We start from the raw sequence: 23,140 nt of genomic DNA on the forward strand, positions 1-23,140 counted from the left end.
GCCCTAACACTATGGAGTTTGGAATGTGGCGGACGCCTCCAATGCCCGATGGATCAACATTAAGGCGTACCAGCCACTTTCTGGCTCCTGTCCAAACCCCATCTTCATCTGTAATTTTCCTCCCTTCTGATGACACCCTCCCATAGCGGTTAAGCCATGTTGTAATATCATAGTCGCTAACAGCCTCATTGAAAAATTGGACAGTAACAACTTTCATTTCTCTGTCTGTCAGTGCATCCACACAAAATTCTTTGTATGGAGCGAGATATTTATTCTCCCCCCAAAAGGACCACATTTCTTGTAACTTTTGGGGGTTCCTAAAACTGACCTCAAACACTTCCTTAAGCCCTGGCAATTTCACCAAACAATTCAAGTCAGAAGGGGAAAAACCCATACCCCTCTGAAGAATGGTCCGGCTGAACTCCAGTCTCGTCAGTCCTGGTTCCGTTTCATCTTGCTTGTTTCTTGTGAAGCGCACCGCATTGTGCCTCCTGGTCTCCTGGGTTGGCCGGAACGCCATCCTTCAGCTGGCTCCTCCGATTGGGGTGGGAGAAGCCTCTGGACGTCCGGGTTGTCTCTCTCTACGGAAAAGAAACAACGTAAGCAGCAAATCTGGGCAGTTGAAGGAACTATTACTTTAGTCCCTGAGGAGATGGTCGCCTCGCAAGAGGGACCCCCTCCCCAGGTGAACGGTGTCCTTCCCTGGCGGAGTAGGGGGCGCTGCTTGGCACCGAGACCACGTAGGAAGAATCGTGGCTGTGACGCCTCCTCGGGGTCCGGGGCCGCCCTCTGCTCCTCCCAGATGGCACCCTCTGCTGGGCGCCTGCTGCTCTCTCGGTCTGGATCTCGATTACAATCAAGGGCTGGGGATGAGGTCGTCTAGGTCATCGAAGGGTCCTCAAAGGTCGTCTGGATGGTAGGTCCTCCTTCTCTCTAACTCCAGGAACGTCTGGAAAAGCCTGAAAAAGAAAAAAACTGGAACCGCCTGAAAAAGAAAAAACTGCTCTCAACAGTCAACAAAATCTTGAAAGACCCTCGGCCTGGATTGGGCACTTACACTCCCAACTTCTGCTGTCTGAAGGAAACCCGACTCCACGGAGCCGACTAGACTCAGCAGAAAGACGAACTGAATGTAGAACCACCTTTCAAGGTACGTTTATGCAAATATTCTGTCAAAATTAAAACGCGTTATTTAATAGTACATATACTGAGCATCACAAGAAACTGATCAGTATTATTACACATTTCATTCGAAAAAAAACAAACAAAAAACGAGGTATATGATGGACATGATGACAAAATGCCTGCTGCTCAGCAAAGGTGGCCACACGCTAGTACTACTAGCCTGTGAATTTCACAGTACCCCCTGTCCCCCCATAACCATACAGTACAATGTCAATTGTTAAACAGCACATTACAATCTTACTGCACCTGCTGTAAAACAGAATGTGTCATTCTAGTGAATTGTATCTAAAGTTTCTTTCGATGCTCAGTATATATCACGATTCTAAAAGCAGATACAAATAAACCCAATGAGAAGGGTCCGTGTACATTCCGGCTAATCGTTTTTGCATTCTAAATCGGAAATCAGAAAACCAGAAAACGACTTTTTCTATTTCGGTTTTTCATAAAAACAAAAATCGACCCGTTTTTCATTTTCCAATTTCTGAGTTTAAATACAAAAACTGATTCAGGCTTGTTTCCCATTTTTCATATTGCTTTAACGAAGTATTCGAAATGGAATGATCTGTAATACAAAATTAAATAATAGACAATTAAAAAAAAAAAAAGTACTAATGCGTGCTCTACTCGTATCGAATGTGTCTCGTTGTTATGGCAGCAGTGTAGCGTAGTGTGGTTAGTGCTCTGGACTCTTGATTGGAGGGTCGTGGGTTCAATCCCAGGTGGGGGACACTGCTGCTGTACCCTTGAGCAAGGTACTTTACCAAGATTATTCCAGTAAAAACCCAACTGTATACATGGGTAAAATAATGTGATATCTTGTAACAATTGTAAGTCTCCCTGGATAAGGGTGTCTGCTAAGAAATAAATAATAATGCCGTTTTCTGCATCAGTACATTTATATCTATGGCTGGCGATGCACCCCCCAAATGAAACAAATTGGGTATCCGTGAAAGGGGAGCTCTAAACATACGTGAGCGTCCTGGACAAATGTGCTGTGATAATATAATCCAGTTAAGTTTATAAAGTTAATTTATAAAGCAGGATATAAATATGAAGAACCTTACCTGGATTTTTTTCCCTTTATGTGAAGGCTTATTATTTTTAGTATTATTATAATGCACTGTACCTGAGTGATACAAGGATGATTATTATATTAACTTAGTGTAGCCCTACGGCTGTATTGTAATACAGTACTTTGTAACAACTGCTAAATTAATAAATAAATAATGTTGGTAAACAGAACACTTCCACGACAATAAGCACAGGCGCGAAATTATTACATCGTCATAACAGCGGGACACAGAGAGCTGGCCGTGTCTGACCTTTTTTTAAAGGTCTTGAAGGAGCTACATAATTTTTAAGATATTAAATGTTGTGGAGTGTTTTCATGCTGCAGTGGGGGGTTCTTTTGTAACAGAATACGGAGAAGGGTGGGGGTGAATTCTGTTTACAGTTTTGCACTGTATCGCAGTTCCGTCTTTTGTAAGAGCTGCAAACCGCAGGGAGAGAGGACATGTTAGCATCTTGAGCTTGCCATAGGATCACTAAAGGGGGCTGGCACGCTTGGTTGAATAGGTCTGGCCCTCTTCCGATACGTTAGTATATCTATCATTGTTTAAGTGTGTCCCTGTTAGAGAAGCATTAACATATTTTCTGCGAAGTATTGTCTCTCCAGATATCTGCTTGAATAAAGACTACCTTCTGTATCACCGACTCTTGGAGATTGATTTCATTTTCCGTCCCTGCAGTCTGTTATTTATTTTTGTATTAGATTATTCCATTTCGAATACTTCGTTACTAAAAGCAATATGAAAAATGGGAAAACAAGTCTGAATCAGTTTTTGTATTTTAAACTCAGAAATTGGAAAATGAAAAACGGGTCGATTTTTGTTTTTATGAAAAACTGAAATAGAAAAACGAATCGTTTTCTGGCTTTCCGATTTCCGATTTAGAATGCAAAAACGATTGGCCGGAATGTACACGGACCGAGAAGCTCTATAACAAAAAAAAACGCGATGTAGAGCTTAATGCGGTGTAACCTGTACCTTCGATGTTTTAGACTTTTTATTAAACCACTGTTCTATGCTACTGAAATGTCATCAACCACTATTACTATCATAAAGCTCCCAAAATCCTTTTAGATGCTACTCCTAAGTAAATGTCTGGAATTTAGTTTGGGATTGTTTTGCAGTTAGTGATCCGTTCGGCTTTGTGTTTTGCTTACAGATGCTATACAAAAATAAAACCAATAAAACACCTATGCTGCTTTAGTAGCAGCAAAATACAAGGTTGTGTATCAGTGTTTAAGATGTTCGCTAGATTCACATTTATTACATTTGTGTTCTGTTTTATGTCAAGGTTGTGACAGCAGTTGTGAAGGATTCAGAAGACAGTTATTCGAATCTTATCCCACACTGAGTGAGGGTGGTGGATTTTAACTAATGAAGATTTCAGGATCTATGAGAAGCCAGATCTTGGCTGTTATTCCTTGCCCTAATGAGGGGTACTCAGCAAAATATTTAAGGGACCCAGAAACCCAAATTTGGCTCTGTCATTATCTATGTAAGGCCGCTACAAAGAGGTCTTAATATGGATCAGGTAAGAGCTTATTGTTTTTTTCTTTGATTGTTTCTTAGTGCTGGTAAATTCTTATTATTCATCCATCTTCTTTGGTGGGTTTTCAGGGTTCCACATGTTCATTCAGCTGTAGTGTAACATTGCATTTGCAGTGAATGACGTGTCTGCTGCAATTCATTTAGTAGGTTCCTGGGCTGTCCTTATCCACTGGGCCCCTGATGAAGTGCCTCTTTTGTGAGAAAGACTTTTCCTTCTCAGAAATAAAGTCACAGTGACGGCTGTAGCAGCAGGTATAGTGTTTTTGTTAATGTAATTGGTCATTGTTAAATACAGTACATTAACTATTTTGAAAGGTTTATTTGCAGTAAAATGATGAAATATGCGTATAGTGGTTTTCAGGAAATGTTTATGCTAATGTAGTCTTACAAAAATAAATGTATTGGTCTCGTTAAATGTTTTCAAAATGAATAAAAGCTGATTGGCTGTGTTTTGATGTAATATAATTTAAGTCGTGGTTATAATCATTGTTTTGCTGCACTTCATGGATACATATGTCAAGTTCTTATTACCTGTTGTCATATACCAAAGGAACTTTTTGATGAACATTCTCACAGTGATCTGACAATGTGTTGGTCCTGCATATGCTTGTGATCATTTGTCCTTAATTGTCTTTGTTTTGCTGTGTCTTCTTAGTTAATTACTTCATGTGAAACTTATGGTTTAAAATGTATTGTCTTCAAGGCCTTCATTTCAGAGCACAGACAGTAGTGTAGTGGAAGGAGTAGGTGAGACTCAGAGTTCAGAGGTGCCCACTGCAACAGTAACTTGTGTGCTGCTGAATTCTGATGAGCTGCTACAGGAGTGTATTCCGGATAGACCAAGTGAAATAATAGACAGCAATAGGAATGCAGGAGTAGACAGGGCAGTCTTCGTTGACAGCAGAGAGACTGAGGACGGTTTGTGAATTAAATTATTTGAATTAATTTTATGTGTTGAATGAAATAAGCTGACACCTTTCTGTTTTTCAATGGGTATGTTTTATTTCTTTTCAGAATGTGAAATCATGGCAAATTTGTTCAGGGAGGCTGTATTGAAGCAGCATGGAACTGCTAAACCACTCCATCTAAGAATGGATTTGCGAGACAGCATGGAGAATAGAGAGAGGGACATTTTGTCATTTTATAAAATGTCCAAAGTAGAATGGGCCTGTCCTTTAAAATGCACACTTGAAGGTATTTGAATGGAATTTTACTCACTCTCTTTATTTTTAAGATTTTAATCATGGTTTCATATTTTAATGTTCTGAGTTTTCCATCGGCGATGCAGCTGTGGGTGAAGGAGTGAACAGGTTCTTTTTCTCCACAATTATATCAAAGCTTCAGTTTGGTTTTCATCGTAACTTGCTTTCTATAAAACAGGGTTTTTAAATGATGTTATTTAGAAATGTCAGTTTATATTAATTTGCTCAAGAATATTACAGATCACAATGTATTTGTAATATTCGTCACGTGCTTGTGGAAAAAATCTATATGCTTTATCGGTCATATTTTTACTTTTTATACATCACCAATCTAACAGAATAAGGATAGACTGTATAGTGGAGGCATCCCATGCGCAATGGTTTTAGTTAATTAACTGGCCAAGGACATCACTGTTCAGGTTATTTATTCTAAGAGTACTACAGAAATCATTGTTTGTTTCCATTATTGTTTAGTCTTGCATCTACACACTGTGCTTTGATGTTTACAATTGTGGAAATAACGCCTAGACAGTATGAACTTAGTGAGCAGTGCATGTTTTGTCATCGTCAGAGTTCAATTTTTTGCAGAAAATAAAATGTGATTTGATTCTTATTTATGTTTGATTTCTTCCCTCCTTAGAAATCACTGACAGAACTTTTAATGTTTGAAGGAGAACCTGACCATTTAATTCCCTCCACATCTGAGTTCCTTCTCGAGAGTGACATGTTTCACGTTGCTGGGCGAATGATTGGACATTCTTTCCTGCACAGTGGTCCAAGCTTAGCTGGATTGAGTCCCGCAATTATCCATGTGTTGCTTGGAGGTGCACCAGAAACCGCCAATCTGGAGAGTCACGATTGTCCTGATATTGATGTTCACGAAACTGTCAAATTAGTAAGTAATGTATGCATAATTTCAATGGCTGAAACTTTTATTGTCTGTTCTGTATTCTCTCATTTTCTGTGCCTCTGAAAATTACTAACAAGCACTCTTTTGAACAGAATTGTCCCAAATTCAAGGTTGTAGGCTGGAGACTGAAATGTACTGAAGTGTAAATCACTGATGTAGAGTGGGATGATCTCCGTTCCATGTGAACAACTAAGAATGGAATGTGGAGCTAAGCCTGATTAAGTTTTCTGGGCTTAAACAACTAATACAAGTGTCTTTCATGACATTAAAATAAAGTCAAGCTATTCTAAGGGTTGCATTAGCTAAGGAACTAATGACGTATGATCTAATGCATTAATAATTAACTAATATTGAGTGTGACAGGTTGATTTCTGTGATATCTGCATATATGTAAATGCATACGTTTATATTAATACATTTCTTACTTTGAATATGAACAGTGTTGAAATATCTGCATTACTGTGCTTTGTGTTGTTTTCCATAAGATGGGTGGTTACTGAAGGTGTGTGTATTTGTTTTTATTGTAGAAGGAGTCCAAAGCAGTTCTCAGTGAAGAAGACACAAGCATAATACTGCAATTGGCATTAAGCTGGGATCTTCCAGGGATGGCAGAAGAAAATCGGCATTGGCTAATGGACAAACTCCTCCTTCACGCTGAAAGTAGGTTTGTTTCGTGCATATCCATGTTAGGTTTACTCATTGTACTGGTTAGTTTTGTAATTAATTGATAACCTACAGCAGGGGTGGCCAAACCCAGTCATGGAGAGCCCCTATTCAGCAAATGTGTTCAATAAAAGGGAAACTGTTGTGATTGAGGTCTTGAGGGAATTTTTAATTGAAACGATCACTAAAGGACTTCATTTAACAAATTCACCTGCTTAATTCGTCACATTAAATTCTTCCATGTGTTTTAGACATTGATAATGAAAAGTGACCTATAAAATCCGCTGGATTGGGTTCCTGTGGCGCATTCGGTAAAGGCCTCCACTAGGAATGCACGGTGCGCTTTACCACTCTGAGGTTGCTGGTTCGATCCTGTTGTTCCTTTGCCGGCTGGGGATGGGAGTCCACAGGGCTGTTTGACCACCCCTGACCTACAGTTATGCATTTTAAATTGGGTACATTCTTTAGTTTGCTTTTTACTCTATGCTATATTCTTCTTATTTGTGGTAGGTTATTGTAAGAACAACTCGACAGGTTAAACAGCTGAGGAAAGGACTGAAAGAGACATTGGTCTGGCCTCTCCTGAAGGAAAGAAGTTATATTATTCCACTGATGTTTCCAAGGGCCTCTGACACACTATACACCCCCCAGGTGTGTTACATTTTATTACATGTTGTTCCCTAATTAAGTTTTGAATGCCTGTGGCAGTGTGTTACTGTTTCAGTGTTTTGATAATGTGATTTGCTAGTTATATTTCTAATTCTGAAGTTTATATATTTTTTGGTGTAACTGTGAAGCTCATATACTAGTATGTTTTGGTCTACAACATAAAACCCAGCTTGTATAGAGCTTTGAGATGAAGCTTGTTATTGAGCAATTTCAATATTGGAATTGAACAAAAATGGCCAATAAGGTTCAGCAAGAGATCCCCTGCCGTTCATTCATTTATCTATTCATTCTTTTTTTCCTCAAGATGATCCTTGAAAGAATCACCTGGCCCACACTGAATGTGGCGGAAGATGATGATGATGATGATGATGATGATGATGATGATGATGATGATGATGATGATGATGATGACTGTTCTCTTGAGACTAAATGCCGTATCACAGGCTTCTTCAGGACATTCATTGAAACGGTATAATTTAATCTATTAATCATCGCCGTGTATAATTTTATTTTAACCACCCAACTCATTCTTACCTTATACGAGAAGGGACAACTTCTTATTCTTCATCACTCAAAACAGCATTTGCCACCACTTCATATGTAATATTCCTATACAAAGAATACATAAGCTAATGTTCACACTGAAAGGGAATGTAATGAATAAGAATAATCTTGTAGACGAATAACATTTTGATGTCACTACTGTGCTAGTATGATTTTTTTTTTTACGACTCAGAGCACAAATACAGCCTTCATGTCTTTTATATGCAAGTATTATATGTACATAGGTAGATAATACGTAGCACATTATAATCAACAAAAGTAAAAATTTTTGTTACTTTTCAAAAAGCTGACTTGACAGTACTCAAGACCCTGTGAAATTTGAAAAGAGGCATTTATTTATTTTTCACTTTTGTAGCATCACCAAGAGTGCTGATTGATCTCCTCAGATTCTGGGTTGGATGGGAGGTCCTCCCGAAGGAGCTGTCTGTTGAGGTCACAGATACCAAACTGCCCAAAGCATCCACCTGCTTCGAAACCATTAAACTACCCAGACACGACTTTCACTACTCATCATTTGAGGAGGATCTTCTTTCCTGTATACATACTGTGGACACCGGCTTTGGACTTGTCTAATTTAGAATTCCGCCATGAGAAATCTGTTTGAACTCCTTCAGGGGCCAATTAAAATATACAACATAATTGATTTGACAACTAGAAATATAACATGACAAAGTAAAAAAAAAAACATCCAGGTTAATGTTCTGCTATATTATTATTATTATTATTATTATTATTATTATTATTATTATTATTATTATTATTATTTATTTCTTAGCAGATGCCATTATCCAGGGCGACTTACAGTTGTAAACAAAAATACATTTCAGGAATCACAGTACAAGTAATAATACAATTATGTAAATACTAAATGTACTAAGAAAGAAATTCAAATGAACGACTGGCAATTTTATTAGGCCATTTTATTATTTTGATTACAATAAATAATGCACTGATTCTCAAAATGTTTCTTTTTGGGGGGGGGGGGGGGAACAACACTTTTTTTTTTCTTTTAAAATACTTGCTTATGTTTGTGAAAACATCTGTTAAATATCAACATAAGCACAGGTACTATTGTCATTTATTTAACAAAGTCAGTGCTATGCAGACTCAGTGACAAAAAATACAGCTGTCCCAAACAATAAAAACAATCGTCAAATTTGGATGTCTGTTTCTTTATAATTAATTTTTTTTGCCAATGTTACGTCCATTTCTCACCCAATTTGTTTTACCTGTCACACTAACAAATTACAGGAACTGTTGAAAAAACAACCACTAATAATATAAAAATCATGATTTACCTTATATACCTTGGTAATATTGTGAGGTATTAGTACTTGCGATTCGGGCTAAAAAGGAGGGGTGGATACAAGAGAGAGACACGGGAAGTAATGTTAAAACTTTACAATGCATTGGTAAGACCTCACCTAGAATATTGTGTTCAGTTCTGGTCACCTTGTTACAAAAAGGATATTGCTGCTCTAGAAAGAGTGCAAAGAAGAGCAACCAGAATTATCCCGGGTTTAAAGGGCATGTCGTATGCAGACAGGCTAAAATAATTGAATCTATTCAGTCTTGAACAAAGAAGACTACGCGGCGATCTGATTCAAACATTCAAAAAAATGATACCGCCCACTCGCTTTGACGCGTGCGTAACGAAATGTAAAAAGCAGTCGAAAAGGAAATGCAGTGGCAGAAATGTAAAAGCGAAAGCGCACAGTGAAATGCAAGTAGCAGAAAAGGAACTGTCGTAGCAAAAATGTACGTGTGAAAAGCAAAGTGGCAATAGTGAAATAAGTCAATGAATAAATAAATATATAAACAAATAATAAATGAATAAATGTTGAAATACAAAAATCAACAAATAAATAAATACATTTCCATTTATTTATTCATTTATGTATTTATTTATTTTTAATTTGGGCATGGGCATAAAGGAGAACTAAAACGTGAAGCAGAAATGTCGAAAGACGAAAATTAAATGTAAAAAGCAATTGGGAAAAATTCTCAGTTAAGTGGGCATCTATAATTTAAACAATTGTGTAAGGGACATTTCAGTGCTTTTTCTAAAGACAGAGCTCGGCCGTTGCTTTTTTTTAAATTGCCTGGAATATTTATTATAGTAAAGGCGATACAGCGAATGTCACTTTCTAAGCCCCGTCCCTTTTGATAGATGTATGACCCTACGTTCCGTCCCTTTACATCTTTTGATTGATTTATAACCCAAGCCCTGCACCTATTGATTGATTTATGACCATAAGCCCCACCCCTTTCCACGCCTTTTTAATGGTTTATGATCCTTAGGGCCTGCCCCTTTTCCCACACCCTTGAATGATTTATGCCATTTAAGCCTGCACCTTTCCCCATTCTGTTGAGTGATTTATGACCCTTAAGCCACGCCCCTTTCCCCACACCTTTTTGAGTGATTTATGACCATTATGTCCCGCCCCCTTTTTCGACATTAACCGGATATCCGTCAAAAATAGCCCACCCCCTAAAAAGGCATCTGTTGTGCCCTAGTTTACATAGAAAAGAAAAAGAGTGTGTGTGTGTATTTTTCTTTTGACCATGTTCGAGTCCCTCCGAAACAATAACCTGGGTTATTGACAAACAGAGAGACCCTAAGCATATTAAAGAGTTTCATCATCAGTAAAAAAATATATATTAAAATATAAATGTAAGGGCAGCTGGCTCTTTGAGAAACCACTACGGATGTAATACTGCTGCCGTCGCAACATGGCGCTGTTGTGCAGATCTGTGCTTAAACTTAATGTATTGAGCTGAAAACTAAACCAAAGGGAGCGGGAAAACAGTGACCGTGTATAACACTGGTACTGGTATGAACAACAGCGCCCATTTACCGTACTAACAGTACATACTGCAATTCTATTATTACACAACAAAAGGAAGCCCCGCCAAAGCAGGGCATCAAAAAATTAGTTGAAACTCATAAATGTTCCTCTCCACGGAAATCTTTAGTAAAATACTCTTTTATTGAGATTTTACATTTTTTACATTTACACCCATTCGTTTTTTCATTCATTTTACATTTCTTTTAAAGATGACATTCATGCATACAGACATACATTTTGTTTTAAAAGCATTTAAAACACATTTAAAAACACCAAGACAATTGTGCTTTGTACATGGTTAAAACAGACACAGATTAAAATCAACATGAAAAAAACCTGTGCTGTTTTAAAAGTGACTGGAAAAAAAGAACCATCTATAAAAAACCAGTGCTTGTGAGGGCCAGGGAGTGCTCTCTAAAAAGGTTCAAAAGTGAACATAAAACTAGATCTAAAACAGGGACAGGGGAAAAGGGACAGTGTATAAAACAGTGAGTTAAAATTCTAAAATTTTAAAACACTTAAAATGTAACTTTTAATAGTTTACATTAAAAATCTTAAAGATACATAAAACAAAACAAAATCAAATAAAACATTCAACGTAAATCAAATAAAAGTCCATAAAACTGAAACAAAAAGACTACATAAAACCAGGGCACCGTTGAAAAACGGTCATGCCAGCTGAAAAGGGCGGAATGCTGGCATGACAAAATAAATAAAAGGCTTAGCGGTGCCCCGTAGTCCCGCTCCTAGGAGCTAGCGGTTCCAGTTTTTTCCTTTATTCCATCTTCACGTCCTGAAGTCCGGCGATCCTCCACTCCGCGCAGGCCTTGTCCTTCCCGAGGGTCCGGATGTCCAGAATTACAAAGTCCTTGATAAGAGTTTGTGCCCTTCTGGTCGTGGTGATAGTGTCTAGCTCCTGCTTGTGATAGACACAGACGTTACGGCCTTCCCACAGGATCTGCTTGACAACATTGATGACACGCCAAACGCACTTAGCTGTGCTGGTAGTGATTCCTCCCGCAGGCCCATAGAGCACAGTCTCAGCGGTCATCTTGGCCGTGTCAGCAAACCTGTTTAGGAAGACAGAGACAGAGAGCCAGACACTGCCAGCCACATCACACTCCCAGAAGATATGGGCTGGTGTTTCTCTCTTGCGGCACTTTGCATAGGGGCATGTTTCTACTTGGGCTAGTCCCCTCCTGAACATGAACGCTCGAGTGGGGAGTGCACTGTGGACGGTGTTCCATGCTATATCCTTCTGGACATTACTGAGGCAGCTGTGAGACACATTCTCCCAGATTTTTTGGCTTTGGGTGAGGGAGAAAGTAGCTACTTTTTCAATTTCCTGGGAACCGGCAAGATATTTAGTTACAGCCTTGTATTCCCAGGAGGCCAATTTTGCTTTATCTAAGCCCAATTTATATATAGTGTCCCTTAAGGTTCTATAATACAATGGGGGGTCCCAGGAGTACGGCACGGTGTTATCAATAGTGCAGAGGCCCAAGGCCCTGAGACAGGTGGCAAAATAGAAACGATTCATGTAACATACCTTCCTGTCCAGGGCCTGGATGTTCTTGATAGTTTGCGTGAGCCCCTGCACTCGGGTGAGCTGCACAACGTCCGGGACCCCCTTACCTCCCTTCTTGTCGGCTTTACTCAGGGTGGCTCGTTTTACCCTCTCCATCTTGCTGCCCCAGATAAAGCGGTGGATAATGCGGTCCACCACTTTTTTGGTGGTCCTGTCTGGGGGAAAGATTTTTCCTACATAAGAGAGGATGGGGAACAGTATAGACTTGGTTATTAATACTCTACCCGTCATTGTTAAGGATCTTGTGCTCCATCCGCCAATCTTTTTACGGACCTGGTTAATGGCCGCCGTCCAGCTCTGGGCCCCCGAGCTATTGTTCTCGAAAATGAGGCCCAGAATCTTGATTTTGTCCTTTTTGACAGGGTACATGTCCGACAGTTCCCTATCTACCTGCCAATTTTTAGACACGTAGACTTCGCTCTTGGACTTATTAATCACTGCCCCGGTCGCCGTGCAGTACTTCTCAAGGATATTACTAATCCGAGGTACCGACGATGTGTTGGTGCAAATGAGTGACACATCGTCCATATATGCTGTTGTTTTGACCTGGACCCCGTTGGATCCAGGCAGCTGGAAACCAGTTATATTGGTATCCCTACGAATTGCCTGCAGGAGGGGTTCAATGCACACGACATATAGCAGTGGGGATAGTGGGCAACCCTGTCTGACCCCTGACTGGATAGATATTTTATCAGTCAGGTGCCTGTTCACCAAGACTCGGGTACTAATGTTTGTATAGATGGTTTTAACCCACTCCCTAAGTCCAGGAGCGAATTTCATCTGGTCCATCACTTTGTACATATATTCATGGCTTACCCTATCGAACGCCTTCTCCTGGTCAAGGTTGAACAGGCAGAGGGGATGGTTCCGTTCTCTAGAATAAGCCAGAATGTCCCTTGTTAACATTAAAATATCCGTGATGGACCTCCCTGGGACGCCACAAGCCTGGTCGGGGCCAATGACCAAAGGGAGGTGTACTTGTAGCCGGAGCATCAGAGCTTTGGCTAGTATCTTGTAATCCACGCAAAGGAGGCTGATTGGGCGCCAATTCCGTAGATCTTTAACTTCCCCTTTCTTATGAAGGAGAGTAATTACACTCTCCCGCATAGAAGGGCCCAACCGCTTCTCCCTGTAGACCGCTCTGTAGACCTCCGCTAAATGGACTTTTAGCGTGTCCCAAAAAAGATGGTAATACTCACCCGGGATGCCATCTGGACCTGGCGTCTTACCGGTGTTCATGGTCTTAACCGCCTGGGTGAGCTCCTCCAGCGTGAGTTCTGGGTCTTTCTCCTCCTCCTCGTCGTCCCGCACTGAGTCAGGCTCCAACTGGCTCAGGAACCACTCCATCAGGGTGTCATCTGTAGCTTTGATGTTATACAGGTCCCTGTAGAAGTTCTCTACCACTTTTTTCACTCCCTCACTATCCTCTACTATCCTCCCCCTGCTGTCGAGCATGGAGGACATCAAGTGCCGCTTCTCCCTCGTTTTCTGGAAGAAGAAGCGAGTACACTTTTCGTCTTCCTCCATTTTTTGCACTTTTGCATTGTGCATGATTTTTGTATTAGATTATTCCATTTCGAATACTTCGTTACTAAAAGCAATATGAAAAATGGGAAAACAAGTCTGAATCAGTTTTTGTATTTTAAACTCAGAAATTGGAAAATGAAAAACGGGTCGATTTTTGTTTTTATGAAAAACTGAAATAGAAAAACGAGTCGTTTTCTGGCTTTCCGATTTCCGATTTAGAATGCAAAAACGATTGGCCGGAATGTACACGGACCGAGAAGCTCTATAACAAAAAAAAAAACGCGATGTAGAGCTTAATGCGGTGTAACCTGTACCTTCGATGTTTTAGACTTTTTATTAAACCACTGTTCTATGCTACTGAAATGTCATCAACCACTATTACTATCATAAAGCTCCCAAAATCCTTTTAGATGCTACTCCTAAGCAAATGTCTGGAATTTAGTTTGGGATTGTTTTGCAGTTAGTGATCCGTTCGGCTTTGTGTTTTGCTTACAGATGCTATAAAAAAATAAAACCAATAAAACACCTATGCTGCTTTAGTAGCAGCAAAATACAAGGTTGTGTATCAGTGTTTAAGATGTTCGCTAGATTCACATTTATTACATTTGTGTTCTGTTTTATGTCAAGGTTGTGACAGCAGTTGTGAAGGATTCAGAAGACAGTTATTCGAATCTTATCCCACACTGAGTGAGGGTGGTGGATTTTAACTAATGAAGATTTCAGGATCTATGAGAAGCCAGATCTTGGCTGTTATTCCTTGCCCTAATGAGGGGTACTCAGCAAAATATTTAAGGGACTGTGGCAAAGTGCCCCGCCCCTGTGTGCATTTGTGTGTTCTGTGTATGTATGTATGCGTGCGTATGTTAATGTTGGTGTATAGATTGGTACACGGGATATAAACGGGTCTGTGTTTCACGTGTATTTAAAGTGTAGATTTGTATTTAGGCACGAGGAGAGCACAAATCACTTCACGTGCTGGTTAAATGTAATATGTGAGCACGGGGTTGCACAGAATTAATTCACGTGCTGGGATTCAAGTGAATAATTAATTAGTAATTGAATCCCAGCACAACAGTATATATAGATGCACATTTTCACTCAGTGGGGGTTGGTGTTCGGTGAGTGGAGAACGGGATTGGAGACGGAGGTAAAGAGAATAGTAATAATAATAATAATAATAATAGTTAGAGTATCTGCTCACCGTGTTTGTTTGTCTGTGTAGTCCGTTTTGTCTGTCTTTTTATTTTGGCTACAAGTGCCGTGTCCTGTGTTTTGTATTCCATTGTTCAAACCTTTTATTTTCTGTTCTGTTTATTAAATGCTGAACGCGATCACGCGTTCAGCCTCACCAAAACCCCATCTCTCTGTCTGTTTACTCCCTGTTTCTGGTCTGACGCCACCCACTCCGGCCGTCTTTGTGACACGTGGTGTCATCGTGGGATAGCCGCGCCTCCAAGCGTCAGACCAGGAGGGGTCTGGAAAAAAAAAAAAAAAAAAAAAAAAAAAAAAGGTCAATGGCAGAAGACGCCATCAAACTGCGGGGCTGGTTCCTAGAGAATGCTGGGCTGGAGGCCCAGTCTCTGCCCATAATCGTCCGGGCCCTGTGGATGATGGACAGTGAGAGATGGGAGGCCTATCAGGAGGAACACACCCCAAACACCTTGGAGGAAGGTGTGGAGTTTCTCCTCAGCTACCTGGAGGCAACGATAAAAGGAACAGCAGCCCAGGTAGCAGGCCCACCAGCAGAGGGTGAATGCCTGCTGTCCCCATATCCACCAGCAGAGGGTGAGTACCTGCTGTCCCCATCTCCACCAGCAGAGGGTGAATGCCTGCTGGTTTTGCCTCCACAGCCCAAATGGGAGGAGCCTGAGCGTCCACAGCCCAAATGGGAGGAGCCTGAGCGTCCACAGCCCAAGCGGGAGGAGCCTGAGCGTCCACAGCCCAAGCGGGAGGAGCCTGAACGTCCTACGCCTGAGTGGGAGGAGCCCGAACGTCCTACGCCTGAGTGGGAGGAGCCCGAACGTCCTACGCCTGAGTGGGAGGAGCCCGAACGTCCTACGCCTGAGTGGGAGGAGCCCGAACGTCCTACGCCTGAGTGGGAGGAGCCCGAACATCCTACGCCTGAGTGGGGGGAGTCGGTGCGTCCACAGCCCAAAAGGGAGGAGTCGGTGCGTCCACAGCCCAAAAGGGAGGAGTCGGTGCGTCCACAGCCCAAAGGGAGGCAAGTCGGGGCTTCCACAGCCCTGGGACCCAAGCCACCAGCAGAGGGAAAATGCCTGCTGGTTCAGCCCCAAGAGCCGGAAGGGGAGGGGTTACAGGCTCAACCCCCTGAAAATTTTTGGGGGGGAGAAGGGCAGGATGCTGGTGTCCCCCAGCAGCCTCTCGCTATGCTGCTGAAGGCAGCACGGCGCGCACATGCCCAGCCGCCACAGCAGAGGGAGCCAGCACCGCCAGGAGCAGAGGAGCAGGAGCTGCCTCTGCCTCCGCCACCACCACCACAAGGAGCAGAGGAGCAGGAGCTGCCTCTGCCTCCGCCACCACCACCGCAAGGAGCAGAGGAGCTGGAGCTGCCTCTGCCTCCACCACCGCCAGGAGCAGAGGAGCTGGAGCTGCCTCTGCCTCCACCACCTCCAGGAGCAGAGGAGCTGGAGCTACCTCTGCCTCCACCACCGCCAGGAGCAGAGGAGCTGGAGCTACCTCTGCCTCCACCACCGCCAGGAGCAGAGGAGCTGGAGCTACCTCTGCCTCCACCACCGCCAGGAGCAGAGGAGCTGGAGCTACCTCTGCCTCCACCACCGCCAGGAGCAGAGGAGCTGGAGCTACCTCTGCCTCCACCACCGCCAGGAGCAGAGGAGCTGGAGCTGCCTCTGCCTCCGCCCGGAGCAGAGGAGCAGGAGCTGCCTCTGCTGCCCGTACCTCCGCAGGGAGTACGGTGGCCGGAGCCCCAGAAAGGGGAGCTGTCGGCCACGAAGAAGGGGGAGGAGGTCTGGAGACCACCAACCCCAGCAGCAGTTTCGCTGCAGGAGTTCTTGTGGCCGGAGCCCCACAGGAGGGAGCTGCCGGCTACGAAGAAGGGGGAGGTCGGGGGACCACCTGCCCCCGCAGCTTTTTCGCTGCAGGACGGGACCAACAGGCTGTCAGCCGTGCCACTACCGGCAGGGGTGCTGACAGCATGGCCAGCCATGGGCCCACTGAAGCCTCCCTTCCCAGCCCGAGACTTTGGCCTGGACTGCTGGGTATTTAAGGGGGGAGGTGGCCGTTGAGGCCATGTGTGCTGCGCACAAGGGGGGGTATATGTGGCAAAGTGCCCCGCCCCTGTGTGCATTTGTGTGTTCTGTGTATGTATGTATGCGTGCGTATGTTAATGTTGGTGTATAGATTGGTACACGGGATATAAACGGGTCTGTGTTTCACGTGTATTTAAAGTGTAGATTTGTATTTAGGCACGAGGAGAGCACAAATCACTTCACGTGCTGGTTAAATGTAATATGTGAGCACGGGGTTGCACAGAATTAATTCACGTGCTGGGATTCAAGTGAATAATTAATTAGTAATTGAATCCCAGCACAACAGTATATATAGATGCACATTTTCACTCAGTGGGGGTTGGTGTTCGGTGAGTGGAGAACGGGATTGGAGACGGAGGTAAAGAGAATAGTAATAATAATAATAATAATAATAGTTAGAGTATCTGCTCACCGTGTTTGTTTGTCTGTGTAGTCCGTTTTGTCTGTCTTTTTATTTTGGCTACAAGTGCCGTGTCCTGTGTTTTGTATTCCATTGTTCAAACCTTTTATTTTCTGTTCTGTTTATTAAATGCTGAATGCGATCACGCGTTCAGCCTCACCAAAACCCCATCTCTCTGTCTGTTTACTCCCTGTTTCTGGTCTAACGCCACCCACTCCGGCCGTCTTTGTGACAGGGACCCAGAAACCCAAATTTGGCTCTGTCATTATCTATGTAAGGCCGCTACAAAGAGGTCTTAATATGGATCAGGTAAGAGCTTATTGTTTTTTTCTTTGATTGTTTCTTAGTGCTGGTAAATTCTTATTATTCATCCATCTTCTTTGGTGGGTTTTCAGGGTTCCACATGTTCATTCAGCTGTAGTGTAACATTGCATTTGCAGTGAATGACGTGTCTGCTGCAATTCATTTAGTAGGTTCCTGGGCTGTCCTTATCCACTGGGCCCCTGATGAAGTGCCTCTTTTGTGAGAAAGACTTTTCCTTCTCAGAAATAAAGTCACAGTGACGGCTGTAGCAGCAGGTATAGTGTTTTTGTTAATGTAATTGGTCATTGTTAAATACAGTACATTAACTATTTTGAAAGGTTTATTTGCAGTAAAATGATGAAATATGCGTATAGTGGTTTTCAGGAAATGTTTATGCTAATGTAGTCTTACAAAAATAAATGTATTGGTCTCGTTAAATGTTTTCAAAATGAATAAAAGCTGATTGGCTGTGTTTTGATGTAATATAATTTAAGTCGTGGTTATAATCATTGTTTTGCTGCACTTCATGGATACATATGTCAAGTTCTTATTACCTGTTGTCATATACCAAAGGAACTTTTTGATGAACATTCTCACAGTGATCTGACAATGTGTTGGTCCTGCATATGCTTGTGATCATTTGTCCTTAATTGTCTTTGTTTTGCTGTGTCTTCTTAGTTAATTACTTCATGTGAAACTTATGGTTTAAAATGTATTGTCTTCAAGGCCTTCATTTCAGAGCACAGACAGTAGTGTAGTGGAAGGAGTAGGTGAGACTCAGAGTTCAGAGGTGCCCACTGCAACAGTAACTTGTGTGCTGCTGAATTCTGATGAGCTGCTACAGGAGTGTATTCCGGATAGACCAAGTGAAATAATAGACAGCAATAGGGATGCAGGAGTAGACAGGGCAGTCTTCGTTGACAGCAGAGAGACTGAGGACGGTTTGTGAATTAAATTATTTGAATTAATTTTATGTGTTGAATGAAATAAGCTGACACCTTTCTGTTTTTCAATGGGTATGTTTTATTTCTTTTCAGAATGTGAAATCATGGCAAATTTGTTCAGGGAGGCTGTATTGAAGCAGCATGGAACTGCTAAACCACTCCATCTAAGAATGGATTTGCGAGACAGCATGGAGAATAGAGAGAGGGACATTTTGTCATTTTATAAAATGTCCAAAGTAGAATGGGCCTGTCCTTTAAAATGCACACTTGAAGGTATTTGAATGGAATTTTACTCACTCTCTTTATTTTTAAGATTTTAATCATGGTTTCATATTTTAATGTTCTGAGTTTTCCATCGGCGATGCAGCTGTGGGTGAAGGAGTGAACAGGTTCTTTTTCTCCACAATTATATCAAAGCTTCAGTTTGGTTTTCATCGTAACTTGCTTTCTATAAAACAGGGTTTTTAAATGATGTTATTTAGAAATGTCAGTTTATATTAATTTGCTCAAGAATATTACAGATCACAATGTATTTGTAATATTCGTCACGTGCTTGTGGAAAAAATCTATATGCTTTATCGGTCATATTTTTACTTTTTATACATCACCAATCTAACAGAATAAGGATAGACTGTATAGTGGAGGCATCCCATGCGCAATGGTTTTAGTTAATTAACTGGCCAAGGACATCACTGTTCAGGTTATTTATTCTAAGAGTACTACAGAAATCATTGTTTGTTTCCATTATTGTTTAGTCTTGCATCTACACACTGTGCTTTAATGTTTACAATTGTGGAAATAACGCCTAGACAGTATGAACTTAGTGAGCAGTGCATGTTTTGTCATCGTCAGAGTTCAATTTTTTGCAGAAAATAAAATGTGATTTGATTCTTGTTTATGTTTGATTTCTTCCCTCCTTAGAAATCACTGACAGAACTTTTAATGTTTGAAGGAGAACCTGACCATTTAATTCCCTCCACATCTGAGTTCCTTCTCGAGAGTGACATGTTTCACGTTGCTGGGCGAATGATTGGACATTCTTTCCTGCACAGTGGTCCAAGCTTAGCTGGATTGAGTCCCGCAATTATCCATGTGTTGCTTGGAGGTGCACCAGAAACCGCCAATCTGGAGAGTCACGATTGTCCTGATATTGATGTTCACGAAACTGTCAAATTAGTAAGTAATGTATGCATAATTTCAATGGCTGAAACTTTTATTGTCTGTTCTGTATTCTCTCATTTTCTGTGCCTCTGAAAATTACTAACAAGCACTCTTTTGAACAGAATTGTCCCAAATTCAAGGTTGTAGGCTGGAGACTGAAATGTACTGAAGTGTAAATCACTGATGTAGAGTGGGATGATCTCCGTTCCATGTGAACAACTAAGAATGGAATGTGGAGCTAAGCCTGATTAAGTTTTCTGGGCTTAAACAACTAATACAAGTGTCTTTCATGACATTAAAATAAAGTCAAGCTATTCTAAGGGTTGCATTAGCTAAGGAACTAATGACGTATGATCTAATGCATTAATAATTAACTAATATTGAGTGTGACAGGTTGATTTCTGTGATATCTGCATATATGTAAATGCATACGTTTATATTAATACATTTCTTACTTTGAATATGAACAGTGTTGAAATATCTGCATTACTGTGCTTTGTATTGTTTTCCATAAGATGGGTGGTTACTGAAGGTGTGTGTATTTGTTTTTATTGTAGAAGGAGTCCAAAGCAGTTCTCAGTGAAGAAGACACAAGCATAATACTGCAATTGGCATTAAGCTGGGATCTTCCAGGGATGGCAGAAGAAAATCGGCATTGGCTAATGGACAAACTCCTCCTTCACGCTGTAAGTAGGTTTGTTTCGTGCATATCCATGTTAGGTTTACTCATTGTACTGGTTAGTTTTGTAATTAATTGATAACCTACAGCAGGGGTGGCCAAACCCAGTCATGGAGAGCCCCTATTCAGCAAATGTGTTCAATAAAAGGGAAACTGTTGTGATTGAGGTCTTGAGGGAATTTTTAATTGAAACGATCACTAAAGGACTTCATTTAACAAATTCACCTGCTTAATTCGTCACATTAAATTCTTCCATGTGTTTTAGACATTGATAATGAAAAGTGACCTATAAAATCCGCTGGATTGGGTTCCTGAGTGGCGCATTCGGTAAAGGCCTCCACTAGGAATGCACGGTGCGCTTTACGACTCTGAGGTTGCTGGTTCGATCCTGTTGTTCCTTTGCCGGCTGGGGATGGGAGTCCACAGGGCTGTTTGACCACCCCTGACCTACAGTTATGCATTTTAAATTGGGTACATTCTTTAGTTTGCTTTTTACTCTATGCTACATTCTTCTTATTTGTGGTAGGTTATTGTAAGAACAACTCGACAGGTTAAACAGCTGAGGAAAGGACTGAAAGAGACATTGGTCTGGCCTCTCCTGAAGGAAAGAAGTGATATTATTCCACTGATGTTTCCAAGGGCCTCTGACACACTATACACCCCCCAGGTGTGTTACATTTTATTACATGTTGTTCCCTAATTAAGTTTTGAATGCCTGTGGCAGTGTGTTACTGTTTCAGTGTTTTGATAATGTGATTTGCTAGTTATATTTCTAATTCTGAAGTTTATATATTTTTTGGTGTAACTGTGAAGCTCATATACTAGTATGTTTTGGTCTACAACATAAAACCCAGCTTGTATAGAGCTTTGAGATGAAGCTTGTTATTGAGCAATTTCAATATTGGAATTGAACAAAAATGGCCAATAAGGTTCAGCAAGAGATCACCTGTCGTTCATTCATTTATCTATTCATTCTTTTTTTCCTCAAGATGATCCTTGAAAGAATCACCTGGCCACACTGAATGTGGCGGAAGATGATGATGATGATGATGATGATGATGATGATGATGATGACTGTTCTCTTGAGCCTAAATGCCGTATCACAGGCTTCTTCAGGACATTCATTGAAACGGTATAATTTAATCTATTAATCATCGCCGTGTATAATTTTATTTTAACCACCCAACTCATTCTTACCTTATACGAGAAGGGACAACTTCTTATTCTTCATCACTCAAAACAGCATTTGCCACCACTTCATATGTAATATTCTATACAAAGAATACATAAGCTAATGTTCACAATGAAAGGGAATGTAATGAATAAGAATAATCTTGTAGACGAATAACATTTTGATGTCACTACTGTGCTAGTATGATTTTTTTTTTTACGACTCAGAGCACAAATACAGCCTTCATGTCTTTTATATGCAAGTATTATATGTACATAGGTAGATAATACGTAGCACATTATAATCAACAAAAGTAAAAATATTTGTTACTTTTCAAAAAGCTGACTTGACAGTACTCAAGACCCTGTGAAATTTGAAAAGAGGCATTTATTTATTTTTCACTTTTGTAGCATCACCAAGAGTGCTGATTGATCTCCTCAGATTCTGGGTTGGATGGGAGGTCCTCCCGAAGGAGCTGTCTGTTGAGGTCACAGATACCAAACTGCCCAAAGCATCCACCTGCTTCGAAACCATTAAATTACCCAGACACGACTTTCACTACTCATCATTTGAGGAGGATCTTCTTTCCTGTATACATACTGTGGACACCGGCTTTGGACTTGTCTAATTTAGAATTCCGCCATGAGAAATCTGTTTGAACTCCTTCAGGGGCCAATTAAAATATACAACATAATTGATTTGACAACTAGAAATATAACATGACAAAGTAAAAAAAAAAACATCCAGGTTAATGTTCTGCTATATTATTATTATTATTATTATTATTATTATTATTATTATTATTATTATTATTATTATTATTTATTTCTTAGCAGATGCCATTATCCAGGGCGACTTACAGTTGTAAACAAAAATACATTTCAGGAATCACAGTACAAGTAATAATACAATTATGTAAATACTAAATGTACTAAGAAAGAAATTCAAATGAACGACTGGCAATTTTATTAGGCCATTTTATTATTTTGATTACAATAAATAATGCACTGATTCTCAAAATGTTTCTTTTTTTGGGGGGGGGGGGGGAACAACACTTTTTTTTTTCTTTTAAAATACTTGCTTATGTTTGTGAAAACATCTGTTAAATATCAACATAAGCACAGGTACTATTGTCATTTATTTAACAAAGTCAGTGCTATGCAGACTCAGTGACAAAAAATACAGCTGTCCCAAACAATAAAAACAATCGTCAAATTTGGATGTCTGTTTCTTTATAATTAATTTTTTTTGCCAATGTTACGTCCATTTCTCACCCAATTTGTTTTACCTGTCACACTAACAAATTACAGGAACTGTTGAAAAAACAACCACCTTGTTTACCAATTACCTTGGTAATATTGTGAGGTATTAGTACTTGCGATTCGGGCTAAAAAGGAGGGGTGGATACAAGAGAGAGACACGG

At 40.8% G+C, this 23,140-nt stretch overlaps 3 long non-coding RNA genes across 7 annotated transcripts; all 3 read left to right on the forward strand.

Moving 5' to 3' along the window:
* The first annotated feature begins 1,050 nt into the window (after window positions 1-1,050).
* LOC131701894 (uncharacterized) lies at window positions 1,051-6,568 on the forward strand. 2 transcript variants are annotated; one of them, XR_009309138.1, is made up of 6 exons: window positions 1,051-1,150; window positions 3,544-3,783; window positions 3,945-4,052; window positions 4,815-4,994; window positions 5,643-5,897; window positions 6,440-6,568. It is a non-coding gene; the product is annotated as an uncharacterized LOC131701894 (long non-coding RNA). The 2 variants fall into 2 exon arrangements; XR_009309137.1 differs by having other exon boundaries at window positions 3,544-4,052.
* Window positions 6,569-6,888: 320 nt separating this feature from the next.
* LOC131701911 (uncharacterized) lies at window positions 6,889-8,964 on the forward strand. Its single transcript, XR_009309145.1, has 3 exons — window positions 6,889-7,226; window positions 7,549-7,713; window positions 8,164-8,964. It is a non-coding gene; the product is annotated as an uncharacterized LOC131701911 (long non-coding RNA).
* An 8,728-nt stretch (window positions 8,965-17,692) lies between these two features.
* Window positions 17,693-22,932, forward strand: LOC131701888 (uncharacterized). 4 transcript variants are annotated; one of them, XR_009309134.1, is made up of 7 exons: window positions 17,693-17,768; window positions 17,930-18,979; window positions 19,628-19,882; window positions 20,425-20,553; window positions 21,073-21,213; window positions 21,536-21,678; window positions 22,128-22,932. It is a non-coding gene; the product is annotated as an uncharacterized LOC131701888 (long non-coding RNA). The 4 variants fall into 4 exon arrangements; XR_009309132.1 differs by having other exon boundaries at window positions 17,701-18,037; window positions 18,800-18,979; XR_009309133.1 differs by having other exon boundaries at window positions 17,712-17,768; window positions 17,933-18,979.
* Window positions 22,933-23,140: the final 208 nt, after the last annotated feature.

Source organism: Acipenser ruthenus, chromosome 27, assembly GCF_902713425.1.
Source record: "Acipenser ruthenus chromosome 27, fAciRut3.2 maternal haplotype, whole genome shotgun sequence".
Lineage (NCBI taxonomy): Eukaryota > Metazoa > Chordata > Actinopteri > Acipenseriformes > Acipenseridae > Acipenser > Acipenser ruthenus.